The sequence below is a fragment of the Sminthopsis crassicaudata genome, chromosome 2 (assembly GCF_048593235.1).
Source record: "Sminthopsis crassicaudata isolate SCR6 chromosome 2, ASM4859323v1, whole genome shotgun sequence".
NCBI classification, from domain to species: Eukaryota; Metazoa; Chordata; class Mammalia; order Dasyuromorphia; family Dasyuridae; genus Sminthopsis; species Sminthopsis crassicaudata.
The window spans coordinates 490,464,487-490,476,309 of NC_133618.1; the positions used below are offsets into that span (position 1 = coordinate 490,464,487).

At 30.5% G+C, this 11,823-nt stretch overlaps 1 long non-coding RNA gene across 2 annotated transcripts in view; it reads right to left on the reverse strand.

The window, feature by feature from the left end:
• Window positions 1-10,096: 10,096 nt before the first annotated feature.
• The window catches only part of LOC141557573 (uncharacterized), a 13,649-nt gene continuing 11,922 nt past the window's right edge, over window positions 10,097-11,823 (reverse strand). For both annotated transcript variants that reach the window (XR_012486837.1, XR_012486836.1), the window contains exon 3: window positions 10,097-10,378. This is a non-coding gene — a long non-coding RNA (uncharacterized LOC141557573). The remainder of the gene's footprint in view (window positions 10,379-11,823) is intronic.

Here is an 11,823-nt window from a genome sequence, read left to right on the forward strand (position 1 = left end):
CAGGATTGTTAACAACAAATACTTGCTTAAACTTTTAAATTAGTAACATGTAAGAGCCTCATGCCTTGTGGCTATCCAAGTAAGAATTGTTGGGGGGTGTGGAGGAAGGTGAGGTGGAGGTAGTGAGATCTTGGGAAATTGTCCTATTAACAACAAAAAAACCCTTCCAAAGTTGTGCCAAGTTGAGTTGTGGTAGTTTCTGTTTTTCCCTTCCACATATTCCCTCCTCCTACTTCCCTGTTAAATATTAAATGACCTCTATCCCAGATAAAAGGTAACATGCTAGTGACTTCAAAATTTATTTCTGTACCTTCTTCCTCCCTTGGTGGTGATTCTTTCTAGAATTCTAGGTGTAAAATAGTTTCCTAGCTTCTTTAGTCTTTCTTATTTATCAATATAGGGAAGGGTATTCACTTATACTTGATAATGGCTGATGAAGCCTTGATTAAAATATATTTATACTATAGTGTTAAGTTATGATTTTTGTCTCTACTATTAATATTGAAATGAAAATCATTTTCCCATTAAAATTTTTTTTAAGATTTTGCAAGCAAGACATAGGAATAGGGGAAAAAAATAAAATTCCAAAAGTAGTAACAAAATCCTTTTTTTTAACTCCACAATCTTCCCTCTTCTTTCTCGTCCCTGAGCCTTTTTCCTCCTACCTAAGAAAATCCTTAGCTCCTTAGGAGAGAATAGGAAGTGGGAAATGGGCCAATCTAATTGATGCTGAGTAAGTCTTACTCTTGTGCATTGCTGAGAGCAAAGGAGCCTCTCTGTAGTTAACAGTGGTCTTCCACGACTTGGAGCCTGTATTCCTATTGTACAGATTTGACAGTAGACTCTTTCATGACTCTTAATTCTTCCTAAGAGCTGGATTAGATATTTTCTAAAGTCTCCTCAAACTCAAAACCTTTGAACCTATGATTATAATCGCTTAACCTTGGGGGTCCTAGATGCATATTTCATGTTTTCTAGTGAGTTCTTTTTGTTATTTTATTGAGTGGATTGAGTGGATTTTCATATTATAATCCTCCAATAATTGACAGTTAAAGAACTTTTTTTTCTCTAGTTGTAAAGTTTCTGATAGTGTCACTGGAATGTTTATTATTATTTATTACTATATTTATTTGTAAGCACTCTAGAGATCTTAATTTTGTTAGAATGGGAAAGTATTTTTATGTATAATTGCTCTTTTTAAAAACAAAAACATGTTGTTGATGATTTTGTTATAGTAAAATCTTTATTAAATAAGTTAACATTCTTTCATAGCGTGCTACCATAAAATTTGTGATAAATAATAAATAATAATTAATTTTAAAATTAAATTTAATTAATTAATGATAAATAATTAATAATAAAGGAAAGTATTTTTGGCCTTAAACATTTAGGAATTCAGCAATTAAAAAAAACATACAAAAATAAATTTTTGTTAATATACCTACCATTAAAATCAATAGGGTACAAATATGCTACTGGAACATTTGACTTCAGAAAGTAGTTTTCTTTAGGTCCAAATCTATCAATGGGGAATGTTCTCCTAATATTGATTCATGAAATGATTTTTATATCTTTTCTAAGATAAAAATTTGTTTTTTAAATGCCAAATTTTAAAGTTGTTAATTTGGAAGGTTTTGTCTTCTATAATAGTTTTATACATTAGCCTATCTGATTTCTACTACTGTTAAGTATATTTAATATATTTGTAAGATTTTTTTTTAATGGGAAGGCTTATCTTCTTAGAGTGAGGATCATCAAGATAACTATATAATTAGACTCATGACCTCTTTTTCTTTGAATAGTCAGTTTACTTGGGTTCCGATTGCATTGCTACTATAGAAGAATCTCAAGACATAAAGAGTATTGAACTTAGAAGTCAAGATATACATATTCTCTTTTTAGCTTTCCTACTACAATATAACTTTCAGCATGTCTCTAGGCCTTAGTTTTCCTTAATCTAAGAAGGAAGAAATAAATTAGTTAATCTCTAAAAGTTCTTTCTAACTCTAAAATACTCTTATTTTTAGCCTAATATTTTAACTTGTCTAATCTTTAGGCATTATTAATCCAAAAGGTCTTTTTAAGAAATGCTTAAAAGAAGACAAAAAATATTTTTTCAACTAACGGTACTTTAACTTATAGTATTTAAATATATTTTATACTTGGAAGATATATGAACCAAAGTAAATTGGTTCAGCAATATTCTGGAATATATAACAGTGAAAGAAAGATATATGTATAAATAATGAGACAGAATTATAAGTACTTGTTACTTTTTAAAAAGTCATAGAGAATCAGCAAGCATTATCTTAATAGGAAATCTCTTTAAAACAAACTTGATCTGTAGCATTTATAGAATACATATATACAAAATGAGAAACTATATTATCTTCTTTTTAAGTGTTCTATTTAAAGTATTGCAAGATAATTCCATATTATATAACAAGTCATATATACATAGAAGTAAGTTGCCCTTACATTAAAAAAAAATTGATTTTATTATCCCTAAAACTACATACTACTATTATTGAGTAGGCCAACTGAAATCATCTAAGTTTTAATATATATTTTAAATTTCTTCTATTCAAACTATAATTTTACATAAAATACAAGGGATTTTAACTTTAATTACCTATTTCAAATGCTTAGCAAAGTTCAAGTAATAAATGGATTTCATTCAAATTATGTACTCAAAATACAGTTTCTTAAAATAGATAGATAGGAAAGGCATCCAACCATTTTCTCTTTATACCTACCCTGTCTAGATACTGTAAATAGCTTGAAAAGAAAGAATACTTACATTTTCTTAAGTTTCTGAAAATTAATATTTCTCCAATAATGATAGTCATTAAAGAATCATATGAAGCAAAACCATGATCATCTTTCCAAAAAAAGCACACAACTTTCAACAACAACAATACTTGTTCAGTTTTCCTCTTGGAACTCTTCCAAAAGAACTTAGCTTTTCTTTCTAAGTCTGAAATTGATAAAAAATCTATAAGAAATTGCTCTATACTAAATAATGTTTCTTATATTACATTTTCATGTTAAAATTCAATACATTTTGAAGGGGATACCATTTTCTCATTTTATGAAGCATTAGTTTACTATGACATTAAAATGTCCTTGTAACTAAAATTAAAACAAGATCAAAATTACATAACCTAAAATTCTTATATTTAATTTTAAAAGAAAAATCAATCATGTCATTCTTTAAAAAACAAACAAGCATGCTTCATGTGATTACATATGGGCATAAATAATGCTCTACACAATACACCCCCATGGCTCTAGGTTAAAATATAAATTATTTTGGCTTTTATAGCCTTTCTCGACCTAGTCTTGATCTACCTATCTCTTTCCCTCAACTTTCTACAATTTAGGTAAAGGGACCTTCTTGTTTCTCACAGACTACTCCAGTTCTCATTTCCACACCCTTGCACTGGCTGTCCTGAATGTCTGAAACATTTCTCTCCTCACCTCACTCCAAGTTCTGCCTCTTAAAATTTATTTCTTCAAAATTTAGCTGAAACACAATGTAGTGTTTGCATATGTAGTATATAGTTATACACACACACACACACACACACACACACACACACACATACACATAGTATAATCTCTTTGAAAACAAGGACTATTTCATTTTTGTCATTACATTCTCAGTGCCTAGCACAGTATCTGATATAAAATAGGCACTTAATAAATGCTTACTGATTGATAGTTTTATGGAGATAAGTTTTCAAGAATTAACATAAAATGTTTGCTTAATCCTGAGTTCAAAGAATATAAAGGGAACAAATACTAAAAAAAAAAAAAAAAAAAAATATTCAGGACAACAGTTTATCTGAATTCCTTCAACTGTGTATCTCCTTATTTCACTAACACAAATCCAGTTGGAACAAAATCCTACCTTCTACTTGATACATCATGTTCATTTTTATTTCTTTCTTCCTTGTACCTCTACCCTATACAGGAGGTCTGTCACCATTTCTCTCTGGACAAATCTTACTTATCCTTCAAAGCCTAAATCAAACCCTTTATTTTCTATAAAGCCTTCCCTTCTTATTCTAGGCCACATTATTCTCCTTCACTTGAATTTCTATTACTCTGATCGCATGTATGAATTATTTTAATGTGATCATTAATGTAAGCATTTTGTGAGTATCTTTATTTCTCCAATTAAAGAGTTCTTTTAAAGTAACTGACTTGCATGTTCTGCCTTTTATATCTGGTATCAGAAACATACATTTGTTATTGTACAGTTATTTTGGTCATATAACCTTGTAACCTCATTTAGGGTTTTTTTAGCAAAGATATTGAAATGATTTGCCATTTCTTTCTCCAGCTCATTTTACAAATGAGAAAATTGAAGCAAACAGAGTTAAGTGATTTGTCCAAGGTCACATAGTTAGTAAATATCTAATACCAAATTTGAACTCAGGAAAGTGACTCTTCCTGACTCCAGGCCCAAGTGCTCTTTGTACTATGCCACCTAGGTATCCCATACATATGAGTAGTACTTTCATTAGCAAAAACATATCTCCTTCATATATCAAGAAGATATTGGGAAACCTGATGTCAAGCTCATAACCATAGTACATCATTAGGTATATTATATCACAGTGGTGGATAAAGATAACTGTGAAGTATAAATATTTTTAGTCTCTCAAAATTGTTTTTAAAGAATTACTAAGCTGCAAAAAGATTGTATTTGTATGTATATATATATATATATATATATATGTTTATTATACACACAGAAACACACATAAGAAATGAGAATATTCAGACAATACACAACTGTATTAAGAAAAAATATTGTTGAGTTTGTAGTGTCAGAAAATAAGGAGTATATCATTCTTCAAACTCTTATAATATAGCTAGTTCGATGTCAAAAGTTGTAAACACTAGGAAATCATTGGATTTTGTAACAAACTGGATGCCTGAACGATGGTAAGCAACCTAGATAAATACTTTTAAAAAAAGAAACAAAAAACCCTCAAATCTTAAGAACTTCACTACAATCAGTAAGAACAACAGTAGAACTGAACAAAAAAGCAGAAGTCCAAATAACACAGATAAAGAAACTTCCAGAAAAAACCAGTGCAAGTCAATCTAATCAATACTTATTACTAAATACCAGCACTGTGTTAAGCACCAAGAATTCAAAAAGAGGGAAAAAGAAGTCCCTGTCCTCAAGGAGCCTATAATTTAATGGGGAAGAGGAATATAAGTCAACAATTTAGAAGACTCCATATATAATCAGGGACAATCAGAGACACAAAAAGTCTGCAAGGCAATCTTTATCAAGAAGCAGCAAGAATTTCAGGCTGCCCCCCAAAAAACCTAAAAGGGTTAGAAACCCATCTTGGGAGCCTTGAAGACTGCAGGAGTGGTAGCTACCATATGGTATACCCCAGGCTCTAGGGCTTCAATGTCCCTAGAACAATATCCTTAAAACATATCATGATTGAAGATACAGTACATTAAACCTCAAAGATCCAGAGGAAACCTGATCCCTATAAGTTAAAAGGCAGAAGATCCTATCAAGTAACCCAATTTAAGACTATGCAGGGCAGAGCACCCCACTCAAAAATATAGCAGAATGTGGCTGTAGCTATGGCCTTAGCACAAAGGCTGTAGAGATGAAGTGAAAAAGATAGAGACCACTATAAAGATTTATCCCCAAATCCAATCTAAAAAGTATAACTCCATTAAAATTCAAAGAATTAAAAGAAAAACATGGATTTTTTTTTTGGTAAGTACTTGAATATCTAGAAGTGAAGCAATAAATATAAAAATACAAAATCTCTAAAGGAGAGAATTGAAAGGAAGATGGAATAAAATTGGTAAACCTTTCTCAAGTAGGAAGCCCTATTCCTTAAAAGTGGCATAAACCAAATAGATATCAATGACTCTACGATACAGCAAAGAATATTAGAATATAATCAAAGAATTGAAAAAATTTAAAGAAAATATAAGACTTCTGCTAGCAAAAACAACTGATGTGGAATATAGGTCAAAAAAAGATAATTTGAGAAGTACTATATTCACTGAAAACTGATTTTTAAAAAATATGAATTCTGCATTTCAAGAAATCATTAATGAAAACTTTCCAAATCTATTAAAATTAGAAGAAAAAGTGAAAATAAAATTAATTTATTTCCTGAAATTCTAAAAGGAAAAGTCCATGAACTCTCACAAAGCTCCCATATGAAAAAAAAAATAAAAAAATAATATAACACTAAGAGTTCAGAAAGAAGTGGTCAAGTATCAAGAAACCACAAATCAAGAAACCAAGGATCACATAAGACCTGGCTGTTTTATGGCAGAGAAGGAGTGATCATTGAGTCAAAAGAGACAGACCAACCAACCAAAAGTTACAACCAATAACTTACCCTACAAAACTCTAGATTATCCTACAAGAGGGAAAATTAATCTTTAATAGAACAGAGGACTTTCAGTATTTCTGATGAAAAGACCAAAGATGAGTAGAAACTTTAAAGTACAAATTCAAGGATCCAGAAAAAACAAGAAAGGCACATTTGAGTAATCTGAAAGGGATACAAGATGATAAAATAGAGGCATGAGAAACAAATATGTCTTCAGAATCTTCGTCTTAAAAATACACTAAGCAAGTTAATAAAAACAGAGGATCTGGAGGTGGGGGTGAATCAGTTCTATGTTATGGATTGCAGACAGAAAAAGTGAATGGATGGTAAAAAAGAAATACACTTTTGGGGAAAAGGAGGAAAAGGATGGAATATGATTATTTTTTTTCATAAATTTCAGTGTTTGAGAGTAAGCATGCAAGCAAAGTAGAAGGATGAGTGGATAGTAGATGAAATTAATTCTTAAACAAAATGGACAAAAAAGGGGTTGAACAGACATATTAATATAGAAAAACACCAAACAATAAGGAAACAGGTAAGGAGTGGGGTAAATAAGGATAATACTAGGGAGGGAATAGACATGAGTAAAACAAATTTCCTAGTCTCAAAGTATTAATTTAAAAAATGGTACATATGTACTTTAAAGCTCATTCCAATTTGCATTTGAATAGCATTTCTGAGCATCAAAGAGTAATAATTGTTCTCTCTCAATGTTCTAAAGGCAACCCTATAAGTTGGGAGCATCTTTCTCCCTATAGCTCAAAAGTCTATTTCCCCAAATATGTTTATCAAAATCTATACCATATAATTCATTAATATGTCCCCAAAGCATTAAATCATCATTATCTCTTCAATATCTATTAACCAGTTAACATAAATTATCTTCCAAAAGGGATATTTACTTAGAAAGTAGAACAAGGCAGAATATCTTAAAACATATCAAATGGAGAGTCCATTCTCTTCTCTCACTTTAAACCCTGAGAATAGTGGACTCAAAGGTAGATGCTACTAAACAGTCTGCTTCCCCAATTCACTTGTAGATGTGGCATAGCCTATGAATGTTAGCTCTCTTTGGCAGGACAGTTTGTTTGCTATCCCTTCACTTTAATGAGTGGCTAGGTCTAGTAAGCCCTTCCTCTTTCCACAGCATCACTTCTGCAACTATTTGAAGAATTTGTTGTGGATATCCATCGTTGAATCTTTTAATGGTTCTTCTGACCTTCTGAAGCTCACAAGGTTTTACATAACCAGGTCCATTCTACCTGATACTCAATCACCTAAGGTGAAGAAAGAAGAAACATAACAAAGAAGAAACAGCAGTACCATCTGTTCTCAATCACAAGGTGGCCTGGGTGAAGAGAGAAACTAACTAGCTGGGGCTTCTTCTCATCTACTGGAGCCTATAATAGTTCTCTCCTCTCATTCAAAAGCTACCAGGGATGAGATATTTTTTTTCTTTACATGCTTTTTGTATGCACATTCATTTCTAGCTCAGCAGCCAATTAAAAGATTTATCACTATGCAGTAATCTTACAGAAAACAATTCATAGAATACCTGGGTTGTTATCTCAATCAGAGAGTATAAGTAGGCACTGAAGCATAACAAGTTTCTACATGGATATGGAATAGGTAGAAAATACTATTCATGCTCCAAGGAGTAGCTAGCTCCCCATTGGAAACTATACCATACAAAATGGAAAAGAAAAAAGAAATTAAGGATAAAGATATCAATTAAGGGAAGGGTGATCAAATTGTGTAGTAAATGAATGTAATGGAAAAGTATTGCACCTAAGAAATGATGAGAGATGCTCTTAAGGGACACCATGAAGTATGAATTCATGTAGAAATAATTGATCAGGAAATTAGGGAACAATTTATACAAGGACAACTTTATAAAGAAAAACAATACTGAAAGACAAGAAACATGATCAAAGCAATGACAAACATGCTGCTGGAGGGCTAATGAAGCACTTTATCTACCTCATGACCATTGTGTATTTTTCTTTTGCTTAACTATGCTAATGTATTAATTAAAAGTGTCTCTCCCAACTCAGACTTTTTTTTCCAAGAGAAGAGGTTGAGGGAGAGTAGATTAACAGTAATGATGCCCAAAATAAGAGGATCATTGAAGCAATTTAAAAATGCACACAAGAGAACAAAAGTCTAGAGTAAAGTATAGACAAGTTGGACAGTTTTGAAAGTAATGTGTTGAATTCATTCCTTCTTTTTAAAAGCCATATGAAATGTATATTAATGTTTAATAAGATATTTTTGTATTTTGCTGTGCATATTGAATGCTCATTTTATTTTTAAGTTTAAAATTCAGTTTAAAAAATTTAAAAATCATCTAGGTATTTTAGGAAAAATAATATGAATTATATTTGTAGTCCATAGATTAGGGGCTCTTAAAACCTTTTTTGTATCATAGATTTCTCTAGTAACCTGGTAAAGCCTTTAGACTAATATTAGAATATTTTAAAATGCATAAAACAAATAGCATTATAAAGGAAACAAATTACATCAAAATAGTTACAAAAGTATTTAAAGTCTCAAAAACTTCATATTACATACTCCTGGTCCTGAAGGTTCCTTAGAAAGCTTTAAAATTCTATCCATCTACCATAACATTCTCTACTAAAATCCTATTTCAAAGCTTTCATCCTGCCAGGGTTTGAGTTTTCAATTTGCCAAACAGAATATAAGCTCTGGAAGATCACAGTGCCTAGGACATAGTTAAGTGCTTAATTAATGCTTGTTGAATTGAATTGAATCATGTCCAACTTGAAAAGATTTAAGTACAGCTTGGGGACAATATATCTGTCATCTAAGGCCTAGCCTAGCTGGTTAGCTACCAAATGATGACTTTTTTCCGGGCATAGGAATTCATGAATACCACTTGTAATTACAGAAGGGTGGGAAAACACTCTTGGAGGATTCAAGTGTTGTGTTTTTCAACTTCTTGAACTCAATGAGATGAGGAAGCAGATACCATCATGACCTAGGTAATACAACAAGGACAACAGTGGGTTGCAATTTACATTGGAAAAAAGTACTTAAATGATGAAATCAAAGATCTTTAAACTATTAAGTATTCCAAAATCTTTAAGACATGGAATGAGTACATACCAGTGTGTTCAGAAAATAATTCTAAAGTAAATTTTCATAAGTTCCTCTAGTATCTACCAGTTTACCAAAATTTCTTCCCTAAGCATTGCTGTTGGAAAACACTGTCCTTAGCTAAAGAAGAGATCAAAGGACTTGAGTTATTGTCAGCTGAAGACTGGAGTCCCTCAGTTTCTGAGAACTAAAACTGAGTTAAAAGGCCTACAAATATGGAATTTTACAAAAAGGAGATAGAGATAATCTCTTATTCATTCTATATAAAATGTAGAAACATAATATTTTAAAAGTATGGAATTTTCATCTTTTTTACATAAATCAGGTGTAAAAATGTGCAATAAAATGCTTTATCAATGAAGCAACTTTTTGTTATATATTTCTGGATTCTGCTAATAAAAGGTTTCAGAATACATATAGAAAAAAATCAGAAGCATGTCTTTCAGACTTTCTCTTATTTTTCATTAAAGATTAAAACTAATGTACCACTAAAAATATTAATTTGTTAGAAAAATTAATATGACTAGAGAAGGGGAATCTATCATTCATACACAAAACACATGTAATCCAATAAATGACAATAATTTTAGAAAAAGTTTAAAAAATATAACTGACTTTATTTTTAAGGTTCATATAAAAAGCTTTTAAAGTATTTCAGTTTTGAATTTTTACCCCCAACAAATATGGTACAGAGTACCACAGTAATACAGAGTAATCATCTTCTATATGACAATTTAGAGACTAGTCTTCAAACAGGTGAATTCAAGAATATTTAAGCTACTTAAAAGCTTGGTTTTTCAATATCCTTTCATGTAGATCCACAGAGAAAGGAGGCCTGTAGAAAGTTCACTCAAAGATGATTGAATCTGAAAAAGGAAAAAGAAAAGAATTCAGTTATCATGGTTAGTTAGCCCTTACTACCTGCTAATTGCATTTAGCTTTGCTCTTTCACTAATGTAAAAACAATGACAGAAAATTTAACTCATTGGAAAAAAACAATAATATATCAATATTGTAAAACTGATTATTTAAAAAAAAATCCTCATGGCAGAGTAAGTAGCCTACTAAAAAATATTACTAATAGAAATGACATTAGTTAGGCAGAATAAAATCAATATTAAGCACCTCAACTTTCACAATGACAACATTGTATGTTTTTAGATTGCTTCCTTTTAGATTTAGATAGTGTAAGGGTCCTTTGAAAATTGGATTATCTGTTTACATTGGACTTTCTAATTAAAACTAGGTAATAATGAGCAATAATATATAAACAAACATCTTTTCACACACACACACACACACACATATATATATATATATATATATGTACATACACACACACATACACATACACACATACATACATACACATATATATGAAAGATATGCAGCTGGTCTGGTACATTCCAAGTAAAATATTTGTTTAAAAAATAAATTTACAATCAAGAAAAAAATATTCTTGTTTGTAAATGTTTTGCTACTCAACAACAAAATGTTTTAAAAGCACAATCCATACAATACCTTTTTATGTTCTTTTCCTTAAAGAAATGGGTAGTTTATTTTAAGTAAAGAAAAAAAAAGATGAAAAACAGTATCTAGTGCAAAAAAGTGAACAATTCTCCCAAAGCAACCTACTGTTCCACATGCATATCATTTACATTTATTCTTTTCTCATATACATTTATTAAAATAAAATGTAAAATGAAATAAGTTAAGTCAAGCAGTATTGATTATTTAAAGTCTCACTGCTACATTCCACCATAAAAATAAGATCAGAAATTTAATTTGTGTAGTACAGTAGTTCTCTGGAAGATTATATACTTTCATTTTAAAATGTCTGAGAGAACAGATGCATAAATGTTCTACTTCAAATGAAGAAACAGTTTGATAGAAATTCAACTAACTTACATATGAGAAATAAATGAAGAGTTTCAGAGCTAAATTTACTAGGAGACAAAACAAGTTAAAGAGTTGGTTTGAGGGTGCTTCCATTATATTACTATATTTTTAATATCTCTAGAAAAGGAGTTTTAGAGGAACTGAGAAATTAAGTATTACTGTACATGAAGTAATGGCTCCAGTAGTTTATAAAGCATCAAAATTGTTGTAAGAATAGAACTTCTGAGATTGTCAGATATCACTTAAGTCAATTCCTAGGAGAAACCAATTTTTAAAAAATTATTTTACTATTTCAAATACCATAACACTCACATAGATATGTATTTAGTCATAGCAAAATACTCTTAGTTTTTTTTTTACACCATGTTTTGTTTCCTTAAAAAGATTTAACTGTCATTATAAACATTAATAT